This window comes from Crinia signifera, chromosome 4 (genome assembly GCF_055691185.1).
Source record: "Crinia signifera chromosome 4, ASM5569118v1, whole genome shotgun sequence".
Classification (NCBI taxonomy): domain Eukaryota; kingdom Metazoa; phylum Chordata; class Amphibia; order Anura; family Myobatrachidae; genus Crinia; species Crinia signifera.
The window spans coordinates 145,295,690-145,319,915 of record NC_139220.1 but is presented as its reverse complement, the minus strand read 5'-3'; the positions used below and the strand labels follow the sequence as shown (position 1 = coordinate 145,319,915).

Genomic DNA, 24,226 nt, shown 5'->3' with positions numbered 1-24,226 from the left:
ACTCGGACCCAGGTAATTGCCAGGATGGCGACGTATAGACCCCGGTCGAAGTGCGGTGTGAAAGCACCGCATAAACCCAGGTCAACCAACCTGGGTTTAGTGTGAAAGTGCCGGACCAGAGATTGCAAACCCGGGGCAGACTTGGCTTTGCAATGTGAGAGGGAGCTATTGGGAGTATCTTGCACACAAATAAAGCCTAAAGGCCTCCATACATTAGTCTGACTTGTCCTAGGGACAAGTCGGACCTGATTTCATTCTGCAGCTCCCCGGGAGCTGCAGAATGAAATTAGGCACTTGATGTGCCAAGGTTTGCATATGATAAATCGCATGGATTTATCATATGCAGTCCCCGGGGAGCTGCAGGAGGAGGGAGCCATGCGGGGGACATCAGCGGGCGGGGGATGCCGGCTAATAGAGAGCCGAGCAGAGAGAGGCTGCATAGCGAGCCGGGCAGGAGGAGGCTGTTGTGGTGGGGTGACAGCGGGAGCAGGGCGCCGGGCAGGATGAAGCTGGCTGCTGGGAGCCTGCCCGGGGAGGAAAAGAGAATAAAAAAAGCCCATACAGATGACTAGCAAGCCATTGATTGGCTGAGAGAGGTCTCAGGCAATCAATGCCTTGCTAGTCATCTGTATGGGCTTTTTTTTTTTCCAAGTTATCTGTTCCGAATCCTCCCGGCTCGCGCCGCTGCCCAGCAGCCAGCTTCATCCTCCCTGCCCGGCGCCCTGCTCCCGCTGTCACCCCACCACAACAGCCTCCTCCTGCCCAGCTCGCTATGCAGCCTCCCCCTGCTCGGCTCTCTATTAGCCGGCATCCCCCGCCCGCTGTAATCGACCGCACGGCTCCGGGTCTGGGTTGCACATAAGATTTAGCAAATCTTATGTGCAGCCCGTCCGACCTCCCAACCCCTATCCTATGCGCACAGGACCGCGCATCAGATCGGAGGGGGTGTCTGCAAGTGTGATTTGGGACGATTTCACGGCCCGATTCATCCGAATCGGGTGAAATCGTGTCCAAATCGCATAGTGTATGGGGGCCTTTACACACTAGGCGTGTTTTTTTTTTTTTCATTTTTATGAGAATCGCCCAGAAAGGCCCTTTCACAATAGTATATTCAGCATCGTTGTCTGCTGAATATGCAGGGTCCCGGTGACGTCACTGAACAACATCATTAATTATACCGTTCAGTGTGTATACACAATATCATCCACCCACGGAACCTCCAACATTGATAATTATATCAGAGGTCCAGCAGGTCGTCTAGATATTGGACTAGGCTAGTGTGTTACACATCGTTGTGAATATTTGGGGGTAGAAGTCTGCTCATAATAATGTATTTCATGCTGAAGGATCTTCGTTAACACAATCAGCTAAATCCAATGTTCAATTCTGGAACCATTCCCAGTGTCACTTTACTGGGAGTGTTCTCTGCTGAATAAAAGGGATTCACCCGATTGGCAACAACAAAAAAGAAAACCACACAGCAAATTCTAACGTCCTGCAGAGGCCAGATGGAAACCATGAACTAGACATTTTTGTTCAGTATGAAAGTACAAGGATTTATCACAGAAGGCTGCTTTTCCAGTGTTCCAGGGTCTAGGTCGATTACAGTAGGTCAGTGAAACTTCACCTTGTTATTCAGTGACAAGGTGGCGTTGTAGGTCATCTAACAGCTGAGTACAGTAGTATGACAGACTTGTCAGTCTCTGTCCACATTAAGTCAGCTGCTGGTAGCCCAATAGGTCTGCTATTTACAGATGAACTACTGTTAACCGGTTATTATGGAGTTTGGATAAAATTCTAAACCCAATGTAATATGGTCATGCATGGAGCATGGAAATCTCTTGAAGCACTGCTCACACTCCTGCCTGCCCACCTGCTTCATTAAACCCAATATTAAAAAGCATTCTAATATTTTGTCATTATATAACATGAATATTTAGAATTTCCCAATCCAAAGTTTTATACATATTGGGCAAGATGTACTAAGCCTTGAAAAGTGATAAAATGGAGAGAGTGATAAGTCATTCATCAGCTCTTATACATTAGGTCCGACTTGTCCAAAGGACAAGTCGGATCTAAATTCCCCTGAACTCCCCCGTCAGCTGCCCGGGAGAGCTCACTACGATTTGGCACTTGCTTTGCCATTAAAAAAAATAAAAATACCTGGGCAGCATGGAGTTCGGGCTGTGTGAAGAGCCTGGGGCCTGTGGGTGTAGCAGTGGGATGCAGTCAAAATCCCGAAAGGGTCATAATTCCGACAGGGTCATAATCCCCAGCGAAGAGAGGGGCTGCAATTCACTTCCATGTCCATGTCCACCGTGTTGACATTCGGGTCAAAAAACAGTGAAAAAACACATGTTGACCTTGCGACATGTCGACACAAAGTCATGTTGACTGTTTCACCTGTACATTCTATATGTTGGTATTTTGACGTTGTCGGGATTTTAAATGTCGGGATTTTGTCCCATTTCATACCGAATCCGTAGCAGTGGAGCAGGCAGTCCACAGTGTCCGGGAAGCGCTGAGAGTGGACACTGCAGACAGCGGCGGCAGAATTTGAAAGTTCAAAAGATTGGCCGGCCGCTGGGTGAGAGTGCTCACTCTCTCTCTCAGGTAATCAGCGGCCGGCCTATCTTTTGAATTTTCAAATTCTTCCACCACTGTCCAGTGTACGCTCACTCAGCGCTTCCCGTTCGTGCTGCCTGTCCCTTCACATAGGTGTGTGCCAGCCGTGCTTCACCACTGGCACACCTATGAATCGGACCGACACATTGTGGGTGCTAAAAAGCAGCCACGATGTGCAGCTTTACCTGTCTTTTTTCAAACACAGCCTGTGACATGACAGTTAAGGGCCACTTGATGAATTGGAGAGTGATAACCCTCCAGCCTCTTTTCAAGCTTAGGCCAGAGTCTGTTGGCACCCACCTGCCTGCTTTAAATAACATTTTCTGTACAACAGTGAATGCTTTGTGAGGAGCAGGTGTATCTGGGAAACTGGCCAATAAATGCATAAAACAAAATATGGAATTGTGCAAGGCGCATCCTCCGTTTTTCCAGTTCTTTAATGTGCAATTCATGCTTAACTCACTTTATTACTGTGACACTAAAATGCAGGTTTATTTATACAAAATCTGCTTTTAAAACAACAAAATACAAAACCACTGGTAATAAATATGCTAAAAATCTTCATTGTTCTGCCCACATGATTAGGTCATGAAGAAATACAAATTTAATGGACTAATTTATCAGATATAGATAAGCTTTTTGGAGCTACAAGACATCCAAAAAGGTGAAATGCACATGGAAACATTTACCAAAATGGTACCAAAAGAATAGTCTAGTAAAACTTAACAGATCTAACTCTTCAAAAGGAAGGTACTTGCCTCTGCTTTTATTCGTAATGTAATGTACCACAGGAAATATTTACAGGCTTAATTACCTAATAAAAAGCTACCCATTTGGAAGTTTTACAGTGCTTTGTAAAAATAAAATTTATAAAAGCATGTAAACTAAAATTGTAACAATATGCTCATTAAAATGGGAATTCTTTGAAAATGTGGTATTCTGTTTAATTGGATTAAACCAAATTATATTAAAGTAGTTAACACCAATACTACATATAGGGACTGCTTAAATGTAAAAAAAATACTTTGACAAAACTGGAGGAGATCACCAACATGAAAAACAAGGTGGCCATACATTAGGGCAATTGAGGCTTCAAATTGCATCAGATTTTCCCGGCAGCTTCCCGGGAGTCCTGCATGTCAGATTTTGTACTTAAGTCACATAAAATATATTGCATGACATTTATTAACCCATGACAAACGGCATGCAACTTATCTTACTGCATAAACTTGTACCATACAATATCTCTGAAAGGCTGTAGTACAGGGGGCAAGGGGGGCTGGCCTAAATAGGGCTATTTACAGCTATGTAGAAGAAGCTAGTAGCTACCCTCATAGGCGAAACAAGAAAGTTGGTAATTTGTGGTCCCAGTTCCAAAGTTCATAATTTATATCTACATGTGTGATATATGCTATTTCTGACTCAGGGCAGCACCTCCAACCCTCTCTAATTTAACACTGATAAATAATTCAGGTTATTTATTTAGGATTTGGATATCTTTGAAATTATATCCGCCAAAATCCTGTGCGGGAACCATTCAAAAAAACTCTAAAATTTCATAATTTGTAAAGAAAAATATTGCACACAAGAGGCATCCGCGAATGGCTGGTGATAGTGTCCATCAATGGCAGGCAGCTGGGAAGGTGGGCTGTGATGGATGCACTCATGACACTAGACACATGCTGAAAAAAAAGGGGTGTATAACGCCTATAGTAGTAGCAGTAGTAGCTCTTATACATGTGTGTCCAGTAGCAGCAGTGCTGTAACTAGACATTTTGGTGCCCACTCCCCCACCCACAGAGTAAAGAAAGGGACAGTGCGCACAAGAGGCATGCAGCATAAATTTAGGGCATGGATTTGTGGGAAAGGGGCGTGCCAATTCACATTACACCACACAGTACTGTCCTATATTCACATCACACCACACAATAGTGCCGCTTCCACACATTGCACCAGCTAGAGTTTGAGACACACTGCGCCAGGAAGAGTCCCTTAGGCTCACTGCACCAGGATTACGCACACGAATGCCCATTATACCACACATGGTAATGCCTATTACACATCTTCTCCCATCTAAGGCTGTAGCTGCTGCCACGGGTGGAAAGAGAAAGTAGGGAGAGGAAGCCAGCCCTGTGATGTATTGCAGGGTGAAGGACACAGTGCAATGTGTTCATGAGTATCTGGTGTCTGATTTCTCCTGCTGCAGGGGTGACCTAGTAGGTGCGATGATATGCACACAGGAACGCACATTTCTTCGCACCTCTTGTCAAGCACATGCAATTTATCGCTGAAATCGCATAACAAAGCCTGAATTGCATTGCAGTGATAATACAGTGCCCCAGACTTCACTGGAACAGCAATTTAGCGGTGTTAGCACTAAAACTTTGGAAATCTGGTAATCCAGAGTTGTGTATTACTAGTTTTATGGCAACATTAAACAGTGCACTCATGTACTCATACTTGATCTGTTTACATTAGCTCTATTAAAAACACATGCTTTCTTCAGGATGCACAAAGCTGCCAAATGAGGCAGAAAAAACTACAATGCAACTCCAAATCAGCTGCGGAAAAAAAAGGGGGGAGTGGGGAGGAAGCCTTAAATGTAACAAGTTAGAATTTACAAAGAGAGCGCAAAACCAATTAGACTAAAAAAATATATATAAAAAATGTATTAACCCAATGAAAATTTTAATATATTTGTATTCAAAATACACATCCAAAAATGTATTCATTTCAATATGGGATATCGCGCATCACAGTTACATTCTGTTTATTACCTAAATTAATAGGAGTGCCATGCTTTTTACTAAGAAGAAATGTTGTGGTAATCTTAGGAATAGAGTTCCTTATTCGAATTCTTCCACACCCTTTATATATTAGATTTAAAAATGTGATATATGTGCATATAGTGGAGAGCTCAATAGGGATAATTACCATTGATGATCCTGCTTTATTTAGGAACAGGCAGACTCCATTATAACAGACAGTCCTGGCCAAGTGTTAGTTCTTATCCAAACAGCACAATGAGTTCCTGACTATGTCGCCCGTTTGGAGGGAGCCCTTTCGGGAACACCGCCGTATGGTGGACCACACACTGGCTCCAGCACTGGAGGCCGGTTGGAACTGTACAGCATAAGCTAGGAACTGCATCCGCTGCTGTCCATCAAACCACACACATGCCACAATTCATTTGGTTAAATAACATGAGATTTTGAAATAAACAAATCCACCTTTAGGTCTTCCCATTCTGCCCACATTTTCAAAGTAGTAAATGATCTGGCCACTGCTAAATCTAAAGGCCATTTCTCACTTCTTATTCTTCTAGATCTCTCGGCTGCCTTCGACATGGTTGACCACTTTCTTCTCATAAAAACACTACACTCCCTGGGTCTTCAGAATACAGCCCTTTCTTGGTTCTCATCCTATCTAACTGCTCTTTCAGGGTTCACTTCTCTGATTCTACCTCCTCTTCCCTACCTGTCAGTTGGAGTACCCCAGGGCTCAGTCTTACCTATACCTCCTCTCTTGGCAAACTAATCAGTTCGTTCGGTTTTCATCATCATCTGTGCACTGATGTACGCTCTCTACCATTGTTGAGAATAAAACAAAATCAATCCTACTCCACAAGCTTGCTGCCTAGGTGTCATCCTTGACTCTTGAACATTCCTTTATTCCTCACATTCAATCTGTCTCTAAATTATGTTACATGCATCTAAAAACATAACCAAAATTCGTCCATATCTTACACAAGACACTCCAAAAACTTTAATCCATGCACTCATCATCTCACGCATTGATTATTGCAATAGCCTCCTTACCGGTCTTCCTAAGAAAAAGACTCTTACCACTACAATTCATTTTAAATGCAGCTGCAAAACTGATCTTCCTAGTTAGACGTTCAATGTCTGCTGATCCACTCTGTCAGTCTCTCCATTGGTTACCTATATTCTACTGTATTTAAGATGAAATACTTCTACTCACATTCAAGGCCTTTAACCTGACTACACCAACATATATCTTCGGGCAGCACCCACATTATGAAATTCCCTTCCAAGCACATTAGACTATCCTCTAGCATCCAAACTTTCAAGTGTTCCCTGAAAACTCACCTCTTCAGGCAAGCTTATCATATTCCAGAACCCCCACATAACCTCCATTAGCAGTCATATCTAATTGCATCCCATCAGGACGGTCTTTCAATCTGGTGGGACTGCCATGCTATGGAATCCTACCTTTAGGGATCCCTCCTATTTTCCCTATAGATTGTAGGCTTTTAAGCAGTGCCCTCCTACCTCTGTCGGGTTCTTACTACCTAGTTTGTTTTAGCACGGTTTCCTAATGAGTATTTCTGGCAACTGAATTTTCTGCGCTATATAAGAAACTAAATAAATATATGAATGAATGAATAAATAAATGAATAAATGTGCTCCATGCTTCTAAAGCAAGTCTTTTAGTATGTATTTACACTGCTGCTCTAACACCTCTATCAAGTTTATTTTATTGTGTATATTACATACAATATGCATTTACACACACTAACAATGGTTTTCAGGTAGAATCCCCCATATATTGATGATTCATTCCGAAAAGATTGCTCTTGGGCAATAGAGTCGTGAGATCAAGCTGTGAAGTTTCCAATAGAATTCTGGACAAAATGCGTCTCCAGAGGTGTTGTGAAGCTACAAACCCCAGGAGATCCTCACATTGTCTAGGTCTGCTCTAGACAATCAGGTCTAGTAGTTATGTTGGGTATGTAAAGTGTTCTATTGCAACATGGTGTTTAGCACACAGCATTAGCTTTGTTGAACGTTGCTTTCTGAATTCATTTGCATGTTCTCTTGCATAGTTAAAGTTTTAGGAGAACAAGAAATTTAGGATAAAAGAAAAATATTTGGTCTGCCCACAATGAATGTGTGCAGCACAGTACCCTCTACTGTTTAGATTGGAAGACTGCAGCTTCAAAACCCAATGAACCTCTGAGCTAGGAGAGACTGGCGATATAATTCATCCAAGCTGTGAATACAAGTTTTAGCAAATTGAAATGCATACATCATCTAATAAAAAGGCATACACTTCTTGATGAAATTGATATAATACATGGTGAGCTCAGTAAATAACTGGTTACAGTTTATTAAACAAATATTAGGTCATGAAATTCACACACTGCACAGTGGAATCCATAAATCAAATACCAACATTTATAAATGTTAGATTATGGTAGAGGCCAAAAGGTGGAACTTCGAGAGATGGAAATAGACCTATTAATCTTTTTATTAAATGAGAGGCTGGCTCTGGTTTACTCAAGAGTCTATGGAGCTATTGTTTTTCAATCCTATGCTAAAAGGTGGTTCACTATGTAATATCACACCAGCATGACCAAATCAATACGAGGTTTGTTAGGGGTTTCAGAGTGCCTTATGTATGGTAGCCACAAATAAAAATTAAAGTCTCCGAAGTATAATCAACCTTATTATTTCACAACAAAGCAAGCTGTATTTGTATATTTAATTCCCTGACAACCAACATTTTTTAACTGCTGTTTTTACATGATGCAGACAAAAGCATTACACATGCTGCCAAAATACAAAAATGTAATAAAAGCAGAAAAAAAAATTATTTCAGCACATAATTTGCAAATGGTTTTAAGCATCCCAGAACATGCTTAAAAGAGTAATCCTATATATTTCTTTCTTGACAACATTTAAGAAAGTAAAAATAAGCATTTCAGGTTTAGCTTTTAGTACATAGAAAAAATGTCATAGTTTAATACAAGCTTCTTAAAAAAAAAAAAAAAAAAGCACACAGTGCTGTACCTATGCATTTTGGTGCCTGCAGCACCATAAAGAATTGGTCCCCCCCATATTTGGAAAAAGGGATGATGCCCACTAAAATATAAAGGGGACTGGCCAAAGCAATACCAATTAACATACAGCCACACAGTAGTGTCCATTTTTCATATTACACCACACAGTAGTAATGGGGGGTATTCAATGTTGGGCACCATTTAGGATAGAAGAAATAGCGCACGCCATCTATTCAATGCTGCCATTTCCTACAGCACTGAAGGCGCATTTCGACAAAACAGATCAGACTTTTGAAAGCGTCCCAAATGTTTTGCCGGAAACTGCAGTCATAGCCATTTCTTGATAATCCACATCAGTTTTCACCAACATGCCCCTTTTTGACACTAGACAGGTGGGAATACTGAACTCCGCCTATCGAGAAACTGTCGAGCTGGGCGAAAAACAGGCTAGGATTCCAACTGTTGGAACGTTCCAACAATCAAAAGCCAAGAATGAATAAATTATATATGTATATATATTTTTGCGGGATCTAGATGCCCTGATTAAGGGCACAGTGGGGTCCGAAATGTCAGCTTACCTGTGCTTTGTGATATGAAGCAATAAAAAGAAAAAAATATTTACTGCTGATTGGTGAGTGCCCTATTCTTACTGGACTGTAATATATATAAGTAGTACATATATGTAGTATCAATGACACCAACTCATGTTATGATAACAGATTCTGCCACTTTATCTGAAGCACACAGAAACAGGTGGAGAGACCGTGCAAACATCAGCAACGTCATTACACAAGACAACACTGAGTGATTATCACATGCCCCTGGGTATAAGCAGCAGCTGCCATAAACAAAATGAAGGTTGCCAACAAAGTGCCTCTCCCAGAAGCAGCATCAGCAGCCAGGTATGCAATCTATATTATGTACTGAGCTTCCTGCAGTGCAGTGGGAAGAAAAAAGGATGGGCAAATGCAACCCTGGGTAGAAGCTGGCATTCACTATACCGATGCCAGTATCCCAACTACAGCACCACTGGAAGCCCAATGATGGAATCCAGACATTAGTTAGTGTATACCGTGCCTTAAGCTGGGTGTACACTACTGCAATTTCTGGCAGCCAACCACCTGTGAGTCCACTGGGACCTTCCTGGGCTGCAGGGTCGCATGTGAACCATCACGTGCTCCTTTACTTGTGACTGATCGTATGTGACCACTGTTCCCCACCCAGCCCTCTGCCAGGAGGAGGTCTGATCGGCATGCTGGTCCGACCTCCGACTCAGGTCCGATGTGCACGGGACATTACACTGACCTGAATTGGACAGATTAATCGGCCCATTCCGTTAGGGACAGGTGAAATCGGCCAAAATCGAGTTAGTGTATGGGAGCCTTTACTCTGTTTGCAAACAATGCAAAAAAATAAAAAAAAAGCACACAACGGTGTACAAACTGCAGGTGGGGAAGATGTAATTGTGCAGAGAGAGTTTAGGCCCCCAAACACTATTGCGACTTCTCCAAGGGTAGAAGTTGCAACCATTCCCCCTTGAACTGCCTGGCAGCTTCCTAGGCATCAGGATCGGTTACGATACACCATATGTGGTCCTTTTGCATACAATGTATAGTATGTGACCCCAGCAAGCGGGGCCAGCAACAGAAATCTTGGGGCCCCATACACTGATATTTCTGGGTGCCCCCTCAAGCACTAATAGTTGTGTGGAGCAGGGATTGTGCAGACAAGTCTCAACTCTGAACTGACCGCTACTACATATTATGCCACACGCCATAATGCCCATTATACATTAGTGCCACTTACCTACATGCTCCTTGCCTGGGGTTTTATTCTGCTCCTTGACACAAGGGGGAGTAACATGCTCCTTGCCACTGGGGGGGGGGGAGCAACATGCTCCTTGCCACTGGGGGAAGTAACCTGCTTCTTGCCACGGGTGTTAAATGCTTGTTTCCAGGGGGATAACATGCCTGTTGCCAGGAAGGTTAAATGCTTGTTTAAAGTAAACTCTAAATTGCAGTGTAAAAATAAAAAACAGTCTGCACAATAAAGCAAACTTAAATCACTGTATAGCTACATACAGAAGCAGACTAGATTTACCCTGCACTGAATCAATATAAATGCATTTGCTCCCCTTGCATTGCAACTTGGTGTGTTCCAAACACAAATTAACTTTTTTTTGCTTTACCAATTCTAGCCCCAAATTCACAGATTAAAAATATGAAATAAAAAAAAAAACACAACAAAAGCCGGATTTAATTAGATGCGAAAAAGTATTTTTCACGCTAAAAGCCACAAATTTACAGCAACTTGTGAAAAGTGTCCTTTGAAATGTCAGCGCAAACTGAAATCTGCAATAAAATTACAGAAAATCCATTTGCTCTGAGAAAAACTTGTTGAAAATCCATATTTTTAAGTTAGAAATGTCGACATTTGGTTCAAAACCAATGAACACCCCCCCTCCCCCATGGTTTTTCAGTTTTTTTATCCGAATGTCGATACAGTCAACATGGACACAGTTTTCAGTGCACCGTATCCCCTCGCGTTGCTCGCTATGCTTTGGGCACGGTGCCTCACTGCGCTTGGCACACTATTTTATTCTCCAACCATGCCCTAGTGGATGGTAGGGCATGATATACTGCCTGTCAGCACATGTCGGCTCAAAAAAAACTGAGAAAAACCCCATGTCAACATTTTGACTGTCGGCCTAATGCTGCATACAAGATGGGCAGAAACACCCAGTGCGTATGCACACTAAACAGATTAACTGTTTAGTGTGTAAAGCGCTTTAGTACTTCTGATGTAAAGGCCGCCATACACTATGCGATTTGGCCCCGATTTCACCCGATCCAGATGGATCGTGCAGTGAAATCGGACCAAATCGCAGGTTTTGACACCCGGTCCGACCCGATGCGCGGTCCCGTGCGCATCGGGTCAGAGTCGGGACGTCGGACCGGCTGCACATAAGATAAATCTTATGTGCAGCCGTGGGGACTCTGAGGACGCCGGCGAGGGAGGGGGGCGGGAGAAGCCGGCGAGGGAGGGGGGCGGCAGGGGGAGCCGGAGCAGGGAGCTGTCATGCTCCGTCCGGGTAGGGGTGGGGGACACGCCGCTAGTAGTGCAGACGCTGCGGGGGACACAGGTGGCAGTGACATAGAGCCGGGGGGGGGGGGGGGGGAGCCGGGAGCGGTCAGCACTGAAAAAAAAAAAGCCCATACAATGAATGGGCAGCCTGTGATTGGCTGAGCGCTCTCAGCCTGTCAGCAATTGGCTGAGAGAGCGCTCAGCCAATCACAGGCTGCCCATTCATTGTATGGGCTTTTTTTTTTCAGTATTGACAGCTCCCGGCTCCCCCCGCCCGGCTCTATGTTACTGCCGCCTGTGTCCCCCGCAGCGTCCGCACTACTAGCAGCGTGCGTCCGTCCCCCCAGCCGCCTTGCAGCATCCCCTGCCCGCCACCTCAATGTCCCCGGCCCCCCTGCTCGCTCCACATTGCAGCTCCCCGGGAGTTGCAAAGGATCCGATATGATTTCCCGGCGGTCGGGATCCCGGCGGTCGGAATCCCGACACTGGAATCCCGACCGCCGAAATCCCGACAAGGGGGGGACATGGATCGCCCCCCCTTGCGGGCTCGCTGCGCTCGCCACGCAGCGGGCCCGGTGCCTCGCTACGCTCGGCACGCTATTTTATTCTCCCTCTATGGGTGTCGTGGACACCCACGGAGGGAGAAAGTTTCGGGATTTCGGCGGTCGGGATTCCAGTGTCGGGATTCCGACCGCCGGGATCCCGACCGCCGGGAAATTAACCGCATCCCGTTGCAAATGATACATCGCATGCGATGTATCATTTGCAAAACTTGGCACATCAAGTGCCAAATCGTGTGTCCCCCTCCCGGGGAGCTGCAGGGGGAAATCAGGTCCGACTTGTCCTTAGGACAAGTCGGACTAATGTATGGGGGCCTTTAGAGTTAACATTTCCCATTTATTGGGAAACTGAAACACTTTGGTGAGGAATAGAACAGCAAACAAATGTAAGAGCCAAGGATTGTTTCAACACATTTCTTCTGCTCCACACAGATTCCAGAAATAAAAGGAATACAACTTTAGTGAATCTCTCTATGTTACACACACACACACACACACACACACACACACACACACAATCTTGCAGAGTGGAGGAAGATTGTCCTAACCCACAGTTCAGCATCTGGTTAATTGCAATCATTTACTTTCATTCAAAATAGAAAACATCTGCTTAATGATAAAGCCACACTGTAATTATTTGTGAGGAAAATGTGGTACAGTCAGCATAAGACAGGAAGGAAACATGTTAGACAAAAAAAAAAAAAAAAAAGTTTACAAACTGTTCAGTACTTTATAATAAAATACATGATTCAAGGTCGAAGTACTAAAACTATGCTACTTGCTAAAAATAATATTTGCAGTGCTCAATTTTGAGTCTACAAGAAATAATGGTAGGTTTTATCGTAAATCAAAGCACAATTTAAAGACACTCTAAACAAGTCCAGCATTGCATGCATGTTTTCAATCTGACATTTCTAGCTTTGACTTCTGCCTCCCTTCCAGAGAAAAGTTTTGGGAATATATGGACTACTTGCTTTGAATTGACCATATAGAAACAACTTTCAGTGATACCAGCAATCAGGACTATTCAAAGATGTCAGAGGTCACAGGTAAATTAACAACTTTTGCTTCTTTTCAGGCATTTTTCATTTTTTTGTGAGGAAGTAAACAAAGTCAACAATTACCTTAAAAAACTGTAAATACTGACCAATTTAGGGTACTTGTGGCATGCTATATAATGTGTTCAAGGACATATTCTGATTTGGTTTTCCGTTAAGTCATTATACATTGATAGACCATTTCTATTTTTCCCATGTGGTTATACCTATATCTACAAGCTGCATATGTTGACCAGTTCAGTTTTACAGGGGATTTTAACAATTTGTTGCATGAATGATTTATCAAAAATTTTCAAAGCAATTTACATTAGCATGAAACACCAAGTCTGCTTTTGACCTATACCATTTCAGACCTACAGATGAAGCCGCTTTTATCCATCCAGAAAGCGTCCGGTCTTAGTGTGCCGGTCACAGAGAATGGGACGCAAATGCGTGCGAGATGCGCATCCCTCTCTTGGCCGCCACTGCGCAGAGACAGATCGCTCAGGCACAATGTCTGAATAACAGCAGCTCCATCCGTATGACCTGGGAATTTCCCTGCTCATTTTCTCTTCTGCAAAATCCTGGGGTTTTGTTAGAGACCCCCTTTAACACTACTTCAGACCCGGGAAATTCCTGGGTCGGCCCCATTCAGACTTCAGATTTGTTTGTTTTTTACAGTTTTTAAAAGGCAGTGTCATTATAAAAAGGGGACTGTTTGCAGGTACACAGCTCTAAATGGACTGGGTGTGGTCTACAATTGTAAATAATTTACATTCCATGTATTATCTATATTATATACAAATACCATCCCAATTTTGCTTATCAAAAACATTTTATTCAAAAGAATAAAAGTTTTGTTCAAGTAGTAAAACATGTTTGAAAGCCTTTCCTTAACATATATTGTGCAAACAAGGCTCTCCCACTGACACCCTCGTATACTGGCACACATTTGTGCACGGTGTTCCTCTTATGTGCGGTGTCTGTCCCTCTCTAACTGCCACTGATGATATCAGCAGGCATCACGTGACCCTTCCTGGCCAATTAAAAAGTTTTCAAGCAGGCAGAGAGCAAATTCTCATTTTGCATCATTCACGCTTAACCCAGGACGAAAGACTGGAGAAAAACTCAGGTCAACTGCAGGGCTGGGGAAACAGTCCCGGGTTGGTGCCTTGCAGACATAACAAAATCCAGGGTTGATGCACGTTCATATGCAAAAACCTGGAATTCTGGAGTATGTCTAAAAGGGCTACTAGTAGGTAAAAAAGAAGAACTACAATGTCTGACATGCTATTGTGCCTTCTATCTAGGCACAAAACTGGCATATGCACAGAATGAAGGGAGACTATCTTGTATAGTCAAAGGACACCATAAAAGATTCTGCCTAGTCCAGGGGGTAAATTTACTAAAGATCTATTTTTATTTTGATTGAATGTAGATCTAAATAAATGAATGTAAGCCTTTAGTAAATTTACTCCTATCTTGCTTCAATTAGGTTTCATTCCTTGTGTCAAATTCAGTCTCAACCACTTGAGTGGTATGCCCGGAAATTGCAGGGCATACCACTTTGCAGTAGGTGTGCGCCAGTGGAGCACCACCTTTAGGGATCCCCCCAGTCACCAACCCCCCTCCTCCTCCGCCCCAGCGATCATACGCCGGAGCTCCCCTGACACCATTCACTATTTGCATCAGTGACGTAGGTGGCAGGCTCGGGGATGGCTGATCCCCTCCCGAGCCTACCGCCTAAGTCACTACTGACTGTGACTGGGGCAGCGGGAGCAGGGAAGCTAGCGGAGGTGAGGGGGGGACCTTTCTACATCCTGTGGTGGGTTTTGCTGTTGCAGGACAAACCTGCCCTGGTAGGTTTGTCCTGCCCCAGCAAAACCCACCACTCAAGGGGTTAAGTAGTGTACACACATTACAATGTACTTTCTATTCAATCTCGATCAAATCACATGGCGCAGTGTACACATTTCGATTTAGTCTACATACAGTAGTACAGAACTGTACTATATACACTCTTGCCTGCACAGTCTATTTTTCCATTCGATTTCGATGCCGCAGATTGGGATGGAAATGAAACAGAATGCATTTGATATCAATTAGATATTGCTTATATAAAGCAAAATAGAATAGAAATAGATTACATTTAGTGGTTCCCAAACAGTGTGCAGTTGCACCCTGCGGTACCTCAGGTTGGTGGTCCAAGAGCAATTCAAATTAACAATTGTTAATGTGATGGACTAAACCAGTGCTTGTGGTTGGCAATCATAAATTTGTTCAAACAGAAGCAAATCTTGTCCCTCGCTACATAAATAAAACTAAAGAGGTTATATGAACACAATTTATTTAATTTAATATACAATTTTTCTATAACAAACTTTTTGTCTAGGGGTGCCATGGATAAAATTCTGATACTATCGGGTGCCGTGATTCTAAAAAGTTTGGGAACCCCTGGATTACATTGAACCGTGTGTACACCCTATTGCTAGGGTTAGCTCTGTGCAAGGAGTATGATTATATCTGAGAAGCAGGTTTGTGCTCTGTAAAAAGAGAAAACAACAAAAACAAAAAAAACATGTCTGCTTAAATACTATAACAAATATAGAGAAGGGGTAATGCAAATGTATTTTGGTAATGTGGCTGGAGATACATACCAATAGATGAAAAAAAAAAAAAAAAAAGAAAAAAAAAAAAAAACACACACTCCATAAATAAAGTACACTTGTACCTTTAGAACTATGTACCTTTTTTACATCTACACATTTTGACAAGCAATATTATCAATACAATCATGCTTTTAAATCTGAAAAAACTGCCTTAACAAAATATGTATACTCAAGTTCACTGCTACAGAGGAATAGCCATTAAATCATTACAGTCAATCTTTAATTGGTTCTTCTCGAACCCTTCATTATCTGTCTCTCAGTCCACCCTCCAATGGCTCTTTAGTTCTCCTTAGTACATAAGCTATTACAGGCAGGCCTCTCCTCCCTCTTGTTCTTCCCCAGCACACGCCATGTTACCAGTGCTCTGATCACATATTGCTTGCTCTACTTCAGCGACTCCAATTATGTCTGTCTGCTCACCCACACAGTGGCATTCATTTTTTTCTTGCCCTCTTCGGGATTTGATATTATTGCTAATTAGTTACAGTTAATTATTTCAGATCTTCAAACAAAATTGAATATAAAACAAAGCCAAAAGTAAACAATGCAGTTTATATGGGAAAATTTCATTTATTGAAGGAAAAAGTAATCCAATACGTACCAACTGGGCCTGTGTGAAGTAGTAATTACCTCCATAGTTACTCATTTAACCAATAAACCAAATTGAATTGGGTTCAATTACAGTAGACACAATCAGTCTTGGTTACTGCCAGCCCTCTTCAATGTAAATACACTAAAATAGACCACAACAGATCTGCTTAAAAAGATCAAAATTTATGTTTTTGGAGTGGCCTAGTCAAAGTCCCAACTTGAATCCAAATTGGATGCTGTGGCAGGATCTCAAAACAGGCAGTCTGTGCTTGAAAAACTGCCCAATGAGACTGTATTAAAGCTGTTCTACAAAAAGAGTAAGCCATAAATCTTTCATTGATGTGAAAGATGTATCTCTAGTTATCAGAGTTGTTTGGATGGAGTTTTTATTGCTAAAAAAGTGGCACAACCCGTTATGTATGTTGGATAACTTCAATTATTCAATAAATTAAATGATCAATTAAAAATTACTTTAAGAGAGAGGTTTTAGACTACCCAAAAAAATTAAACACCGTCTGTGGCTTCGGCTAGCTTCAGTGAATTGTCCAACTCATGCCCCAGACATCTGCCCTACCCAGTATGCGATTCATGCTTAGTGTTTATGCTATGGCATGCCATTGTAGCTTGTACTTAAGACTAAAGAACCCCCTTCTGAAGTAAAAATTTTGGCATGCTTACCATGTACGTACGTACAAATTTGTAGGTTTATTTATGGTGCCATATAAATAAAAGTTAAAACATAATAGAATGTACAGTAAGCTCTCTCAAGCAAACCATTGCCATACTTCACAGCTCCGCTCTGCTCAGTACATTGGTTACACTGAACATCTGCTAGAGCCAAAATCTCCCTTCCACTGTCATTGGTGGACAGAGGGAGGGATTCCGCAGGGAGCACTGCGATGTGGTAAGGGTAGTGAGAATTCCCCTGAACGCCTAACCTGCCCCTCTGCCCACCCCCTACAGCCCCGATTTGCTGTAATGCGGTAAAGGCAGTGACGAGAATCAAACCCCCTTGGCCACTTCTGCGTTTGGCTGGAACACAGGAGGGCAGCAAGGGGAGAGGGTGGGACTCATTTGCCATAAACCTGTGTCCATACTCCACTCCAAGAGCCCCCAGGTCTTTCAGACTTACTGCATTGTGCAGCAGGGAAAAGTGGACAGACAAGATGGGGCTACATTGCCATAAACATGCCTTCAAATTCCATCCCTGCCCGCTGCTCAGACATGCTGCAACTACAGTAGAAGCCAGCAGCTGTAGCAAATACATGCTACTGGCTGTGGAACTACAGGTAAGAAAAGGAGGGTTTGGCTGAGGTGCAAGTAGTAAGTGGAGACGGATGTCCAGGAATGAGTGGTTGGAAAGAGTGAGGTGGGGTGAGTAATGAAAGCAGGAACATATGTGCTGCTGTGAGACGTTGACACTGGGACTGGCATGCTGGTGTAAGAGGGGGCACAGGGGCTGGGGCGAGAGGGGGACAGACTGAGGGAGAGAAATGTTAAGTAGTGATAGAGGGCATAAGTGGTGCAGGAGGTAAGGGAAGACGGAAGTAAAGATTTTACATGATCAAAATATCTAATGTTTGTGGGGTTCTAGCTATACCCCAGACCATTGATCACTCTATATAAAGCCACTGAACCCAATACATTTCCAAGCAGATCTGTTCCCAGGAGAATAATTCCGGTACTGCTTTCCTAGCACGACGCCCATCTCATTGATTGTATGCCTTATGTTTAAGGTACTTAAGGCATACAATCAACGCGATGGACCCAATTTTTTAATCTCATGGATCTTATGCATCCATAAGATAAAAAATTGTGAGCCCCCAATAACCATTGTTAACGCCACCAGCACTATCAACGCCAACCCGAAGCGTGGCGAGCCCGCGAGGGGCGGCGGTACGCGTCCTCCGACCTTTTCATACCCCCACTATCCACGTCGGCGTGGAGTTGATTTTATATAGTGTGGCGAGCGCAGCGAGCCCGAAGTGTGGAGAGCCCCGCGTGGGGACGCAGACTACTTTACATGTATTCCGCGTCCCCTCGCTGTGCTTGCCACACTATATAAAATCAACTCCACGCCGACGTGGATAGTGGGGGTATGAAAGGTACGGAGGACGCGTACTGCCGCCCCTCGCGGGCTCGCTGCGCTCGCCACACTTCGGGTTGGCGTCAATAGTGGGGTGGCCATTTCACCCATGAGGGGGGGTTAGCAATTAAAATTGGGGTTTTGGGGCCTTTTTACATTGATTCCAATGTAAAAATCTCGTTGATTGCATCATCTCATGCATCTTATGCCGCACAAACACATAAGATGCATGAGATGCTTGAGATATCAGCCCCACACATACAATCTAGATCGTGGGCGCCGTGCTAGGAAAGCAGTACCGTAATTCCTGCAAAACCTTTTTTGATTAAGTGCACAAACTTTTTTTTTTTGTACTGGGGAAGGGATAGATCAGAAGATTGTGTGTTACACAAATCTGCATGTGCAAGCAAAAAAAAAAAAAAAAAAAAAAAAGTATGATATCACTGCAGAACAATTTGTGTCTGACCAGACGAAAAAGCACTTGGACGTGTAAGGTCACATTTTATGTACATGTAGCCCCCTTGTCAAACAAGTGCATGCTGTGGATGCCAAGTCCTCTTTCTGGAAAGCTGCCGGTTTCCATCTCTCCCAGAGGCCTGGATCTTCTCATAAGGAGATAGATTAAAAGGATAATGGTATCATAGGTTTAACAGGAAAAAGGGTGCCCAGTTACAGATCATCTACAGCTGCAGGGTAAAAAGAAAATCTGCATGACAGATGCTTAGCTCTATTGGGAGAAGTGTATGCCATGTGCGATACCTCCTCTGCCTTGAAAGGAAATCTTAAAGGTATACTGCAATATTTGGTCATGTAGAACCTATGTTCAAGGTATTGTGCTGCTCTGTTAGCTGCAGTGAAGTGGCAAATTAGAAAGACCCCTTGCCTCTTTCAAGGACTACAGCAATTGCTTTGCAAGAAAATAAGAAAAACACGATTTCAATGATTCAGAACTGAGAAAACCTTGGTTCAGCAATGATCAGGAGAATGAAATCCTGTCTTTGGTATTAAAACAGTCAGCTTACTGTACTTGTAAAATTCACGTTCGTGAAATTGTGGCATTTCCTACAGCCAAATTATTTGGTTACAGCTTCTAATTGCACATAAGTTATAATATAATAGGTTGTTATGGGCAATTCATCTTTGTATGGTTTTATTTCATTTAGCACAAAACAACATTTTATTGAACGTTACAAAGTAAAAATCTCTAGAAGCCAGATTGTTCAGTACACAATAATGGAGAAGTCCATTTTAACCTTTTCCCATTTTGTTGATTTTTTTGGCTAGCCCCTGCATTATTAATGTAGTGTTCATTCTAGCACCCGGCTTCTTTGAAAACCGATGCAGTTCATCTTCCCTGTCTGTTTATCAGCACTGATATGCAAACCAGACCTATGCTAGAAACACCACAGCAGACAGCGACACCCCAGGGAGGGAACAGGAACTGCATGGGTTTTCAAAGATGGCGGGTGCTAGAATGAACACTATTACTACATGTGCAGCCTACAAAACAGAAGTCTGATATAAAAATAGTTAAGAGGCCAGAGTTTTTGCAGCAAAAAAAAAATACAAAAAACAGTATGCATATCATTTTATTACAGCACAAAATATTCACATGAGCAAACTGGTTTAATGCTAAAATGGTGAACAACACTTGAAATGCATAGTAGTACCAGGTTTTCACTTGGAAATATACAAAATGCCAACACTCTAAAATGCCAACACTCTCATGCGCGTTATACAGCAAGGCAAGATAAGAAAGGTTTCAAGGCACTGCAAAGATTATGTATGGGAAGTGAGTTACGTGTCTCAGATTATCAGAACAACATGCTTTGAATGCCTATCAGTAAAAGGAGACTGGTCTGTTATATTGACAGACTAGTTTACAGAAAAGAGATTTTTGATTTTGGCCAGCAAGATGAGAACCAGTTCAGACTCTGATAGCTTAAGCAATTGAGAGGATTATTGTTCCAAGCACAATAGTGTCAGTAAATGCATTAATTGCACACCTGATTGGCTTTTTCTATAAAAAAATAAATAAATGAGTTTCCTCCACAGTGGGTAACATTTCAAGAATAACTCATTTAAAATGGTCACTGTCTGGGAAGTGCTAGGATGGATACAGGCAAGGATTTAAGTTTGGTTTACAAATAAATTTTTGGTATGTTACCACTTACATGTATTTGTGGTCAAATATAAAGCACAGCTATTCGTAATGACTGTGGCATATTGTGCTACAAATAATGGTGTTCACATCTACTAAACAAAAGGCCCTTATTCTGGTCTGTTCGCATGAGCACCGATGTTCACTGGGTGCACGCACCCAAAACAGCAGGCAGGGGTGGATAATTGCGCCCATGGAAATGTCCAGTGTTTAATGGGCATTCCCATGGAAATAGCCTGGTGGCGTGGGTGCTGGCAGCGGACATCACCGGATGTCAGCTGCCTGCCCATTTCCTCTCGAGTGTACACGCATATCTAAGGGACCTGAAAGTCACTTTAGATTTGGGTGCACTCACCACATCATTCGATGGCCGGCGACCCCGGCTCTCTGACTGATGACATGATTTGCTTCTAAGTAGCTGAATGTACCATTAAGTACTAGTGCTGTGAAGAAACCTCAGTCGGTCAGTGGTTTAATCAGGGTCTCATGCCTGTCTTCATATCTGGTTGTTAATGGAGCTGCATCATTCTGTATGATCAAATACTATACTCCATAGTTTGATGTCAGTATATCCCATACCTCGTTTTTAACCATTGAGGAGAACTAGTGCTTTTACATTATCCAAATTTGATCCTGATCACCCCTGAAGAAGTCCTCATCGGACGAAAGTGTGGGGTCCTTTCTGCTGATTTAAGTAAGGGGTTGGATCAAAATGTTATAAGAATTACCAATCTGAAGGAATAAAAATTTGTACTGATGTTCAGAATAAACACATTTGATTTTTATTACTTTGTACTTTTTCTGGTGAAAGTTTTAGGGGGGTTATTCAATCTGGGGTCATGGCTGTCAAGCTTGCTCGACAGCCGTGACCCTGTCCCGTTCTCGGTCAGCTCGAACGAGAATTTGCAGGTGGGATTTAATGTCCCTCCTGCAGCGGAACGAGACGGGGGCGTGGCCACGAGCTGCAGCCGGAAGCTTGTCACTTCCCGTCCATTCTCAGCAGAACGAGCCCGACAGCTTGTTTAGACGGGCTCTCCTTTTCAATGCGATCGAGCAAGACAGCATTGAATAGTGCCCAGCGGCCATCTCCTCTGTTGGGAGATGCTTGCCGGTGATTGAATACCCCCCTAAGAGCGCCATTTCTATCGCCTGTGCAGCAAGGCTCTATAGAAGTGCTGCTACAATAACAGTGTGCAAAAAGGCCACAAACCACCCCCCCCCCCTCCACTTTTCTGAGAGAGATATACATACACACACACACACACACACACACACACACACACACACACACATATACATATAGGTTCATTGGCACCCAACAAGAATGAACCGTAAAATGTCTGTGTGATTGTAAGCTCCACTGGGGCAGGGACTAATGTGAATGTCAAATATTTTTTGTAAAGCGCTGCGAAATGTGTGCGCTATACAAATAACTAGTAATTTGTAAGTAAAGGCTATACCATCTTTTTCACCCAATTGTTCCCATTTATGCAATATGTAAAGTAGTCAAAAAACTGTGGCCATCCAGCTGTTGTGAAACTACACATCCCAGCATGCCTTGCCAGAGTTTTAGCATTCTCCAATAGCAAAACTTTGGCAAAGCAGGGAGGGCCATAGTTTGGACATGCCAGATGTAAAGGATGTAATACGCCGCATAGTGACAATGAGATAAACCTTCGAAAAAAAAGACCCTATGCAAAAAACAAAAATACAATTACTGAAGGGGTGAGAGAACCAGTGACCTTATTTAGACATACATCATGTTTGTGTCATCAGCCATGACAGTTTAGGGAAATGGATTATAATGTGGAGGAGTCACCAGCAAAGACTAACAATATGCTTAAGGTCAATAATGCAGAAAAGCTGTAATTTATTATCTTCTGTTGAACGATTTAATTAAATGTGGTCCCCAAAGGCTACCACATGCTGACTACTTTGCTGTGACCTCACTGGTGTCTCTAGATGAATAGATAAATAAAGGAGAAACAAAGTACACATTTGCTTAAATTTCTCTCAATGTTACAACTCATATGAATTGTTCCACATCAAAGCCAACAGCTAAGGAATGTAACGTTTTAGAAGAGCTAATAAAACCGATAATATCAGAACATAGTGACATAAAAATATTGTCTAATGTATTAAGACAAACAGATTGAAGTTTTCTTGATTGTATTTTTTTTTTCCTAGAATTAGTTTTTAACCCTTACATGGGAGTATGTTTTACTGCAAGGAAGGAGGAATATAGAGTTGCTACAAGGCAGCTACTCAAGTAAAATGGCAATGAACCAGAAAGCAAAAGTAAATTTATGGGGAGTTAACAAAGCTCCATCAGGACTATCGTTTTATGCCTGATAAACTAGTACAAAAAAAACTCAGTTCTTCACTTTTTAATCAGGACAATGAGCCTGCTTTCACCTCAGGCAGGCAAAAAAAGGATCTCTCTGATAAGCCACGGTATGGGGCCAGTTTTTAGATAGCCACAAGCAAACCTATTGACGAGATTAGCGATCCCAGATAAAAAGTAAATCTAGCATTTACAATGATTATCCAGCAAATATAATTTCCCCATCAATTGCATGTACAGTGTCACCCCAAACTATAGAATCGTAAAATAATGGATCGAACACTCTTTAAGGCGGTATTCACCTAGGTAAAAAATGTGCACTTTTCTCAGTTTTTAGGGTAGATGGGGAGTCATCCTATTCAATTGGAGGGCCAATTTCTACCTTAGGCAAAAAATTCTGAAGTAGCGAAACCACCAGGATCGGCAAATTAGCAGCAAATCCATGTGTTTTTTCGCCACTGTGCCAGTGTAGTTGCAGCAGTTTGACACTATGGTATTTTTCACCAATGCCTTTGCACTGAAAAAAAAAAAATGTGAAGGCATTGCTGAAAAATGCCTTCAATAGCAAAAACGGAAGCAATTGACTAGTCGGGGATCAAATTAGTTCTGTTCATTTAGCTATGCGGAAAAAAAAAGTAACTCAAATTTAATTCCCCCGAAAAAGGAGGCTTCACACCTCAACCTTAAAACTCTAATGACTGCTTTTAAATGTATAAGTAGATACTTTAAATAGTAGCTCTGCTATTACCTGTTTATAGCAGATCTCTTCTTTCCACAAATTGATATGTTATGCCTTTGAATTTCTGGTGATATGTAGTATATATGGAATAGCTGGGTTTTGTAGAAAATGTAAAGCCATAACAATGCATCTACCAGCATTCATTTTAGCATTAACCAATACATTTTAGAATAAAAACAAAAAAACTAGAAACTTACACTTGAGAGAATGTGTTGCTGCAGTCAGGGCTCATGCTACAATTAGCTGGACCAAAGCAGATGTCAAAGTCTTAAAACTCGAACAAACTAATGGACACAACACAAACAGTCCAGTTCCACAGCGCAAATGAGAGACTTTTTGCACATTAAGTGCAGTGTTCAATGCTGGGTGCTATCCTGACAGGGGAAATCGCAACTGCCGCCTATTCAATGCTACTATTTCGAACAACATTGAAGGAAGATTTTGACAAAGCAGATCTGAATTTAAGTTGTACCTGTTTTGTCAAACTGCCATTTTCGCAAACATGCCCACTTTTCGCCACTGGACAG

At 42.5% G+C, this 24,226-nt stretch overlaps 1 protein-coding gene across 2 annotated transcripts in view; it reads right to left on the bottom strand.

The window, feature by feature from the left end:
- PRICKLE1 (prickle planar cell polarity protein 1) overlaps nucleotides 1–24,226 on the bottom strand; it is a 75,438-nt gene that overhangs the window by 25,046 nt on the left and 26,166 nt on the right. The window lies entirely within an intron of this gene.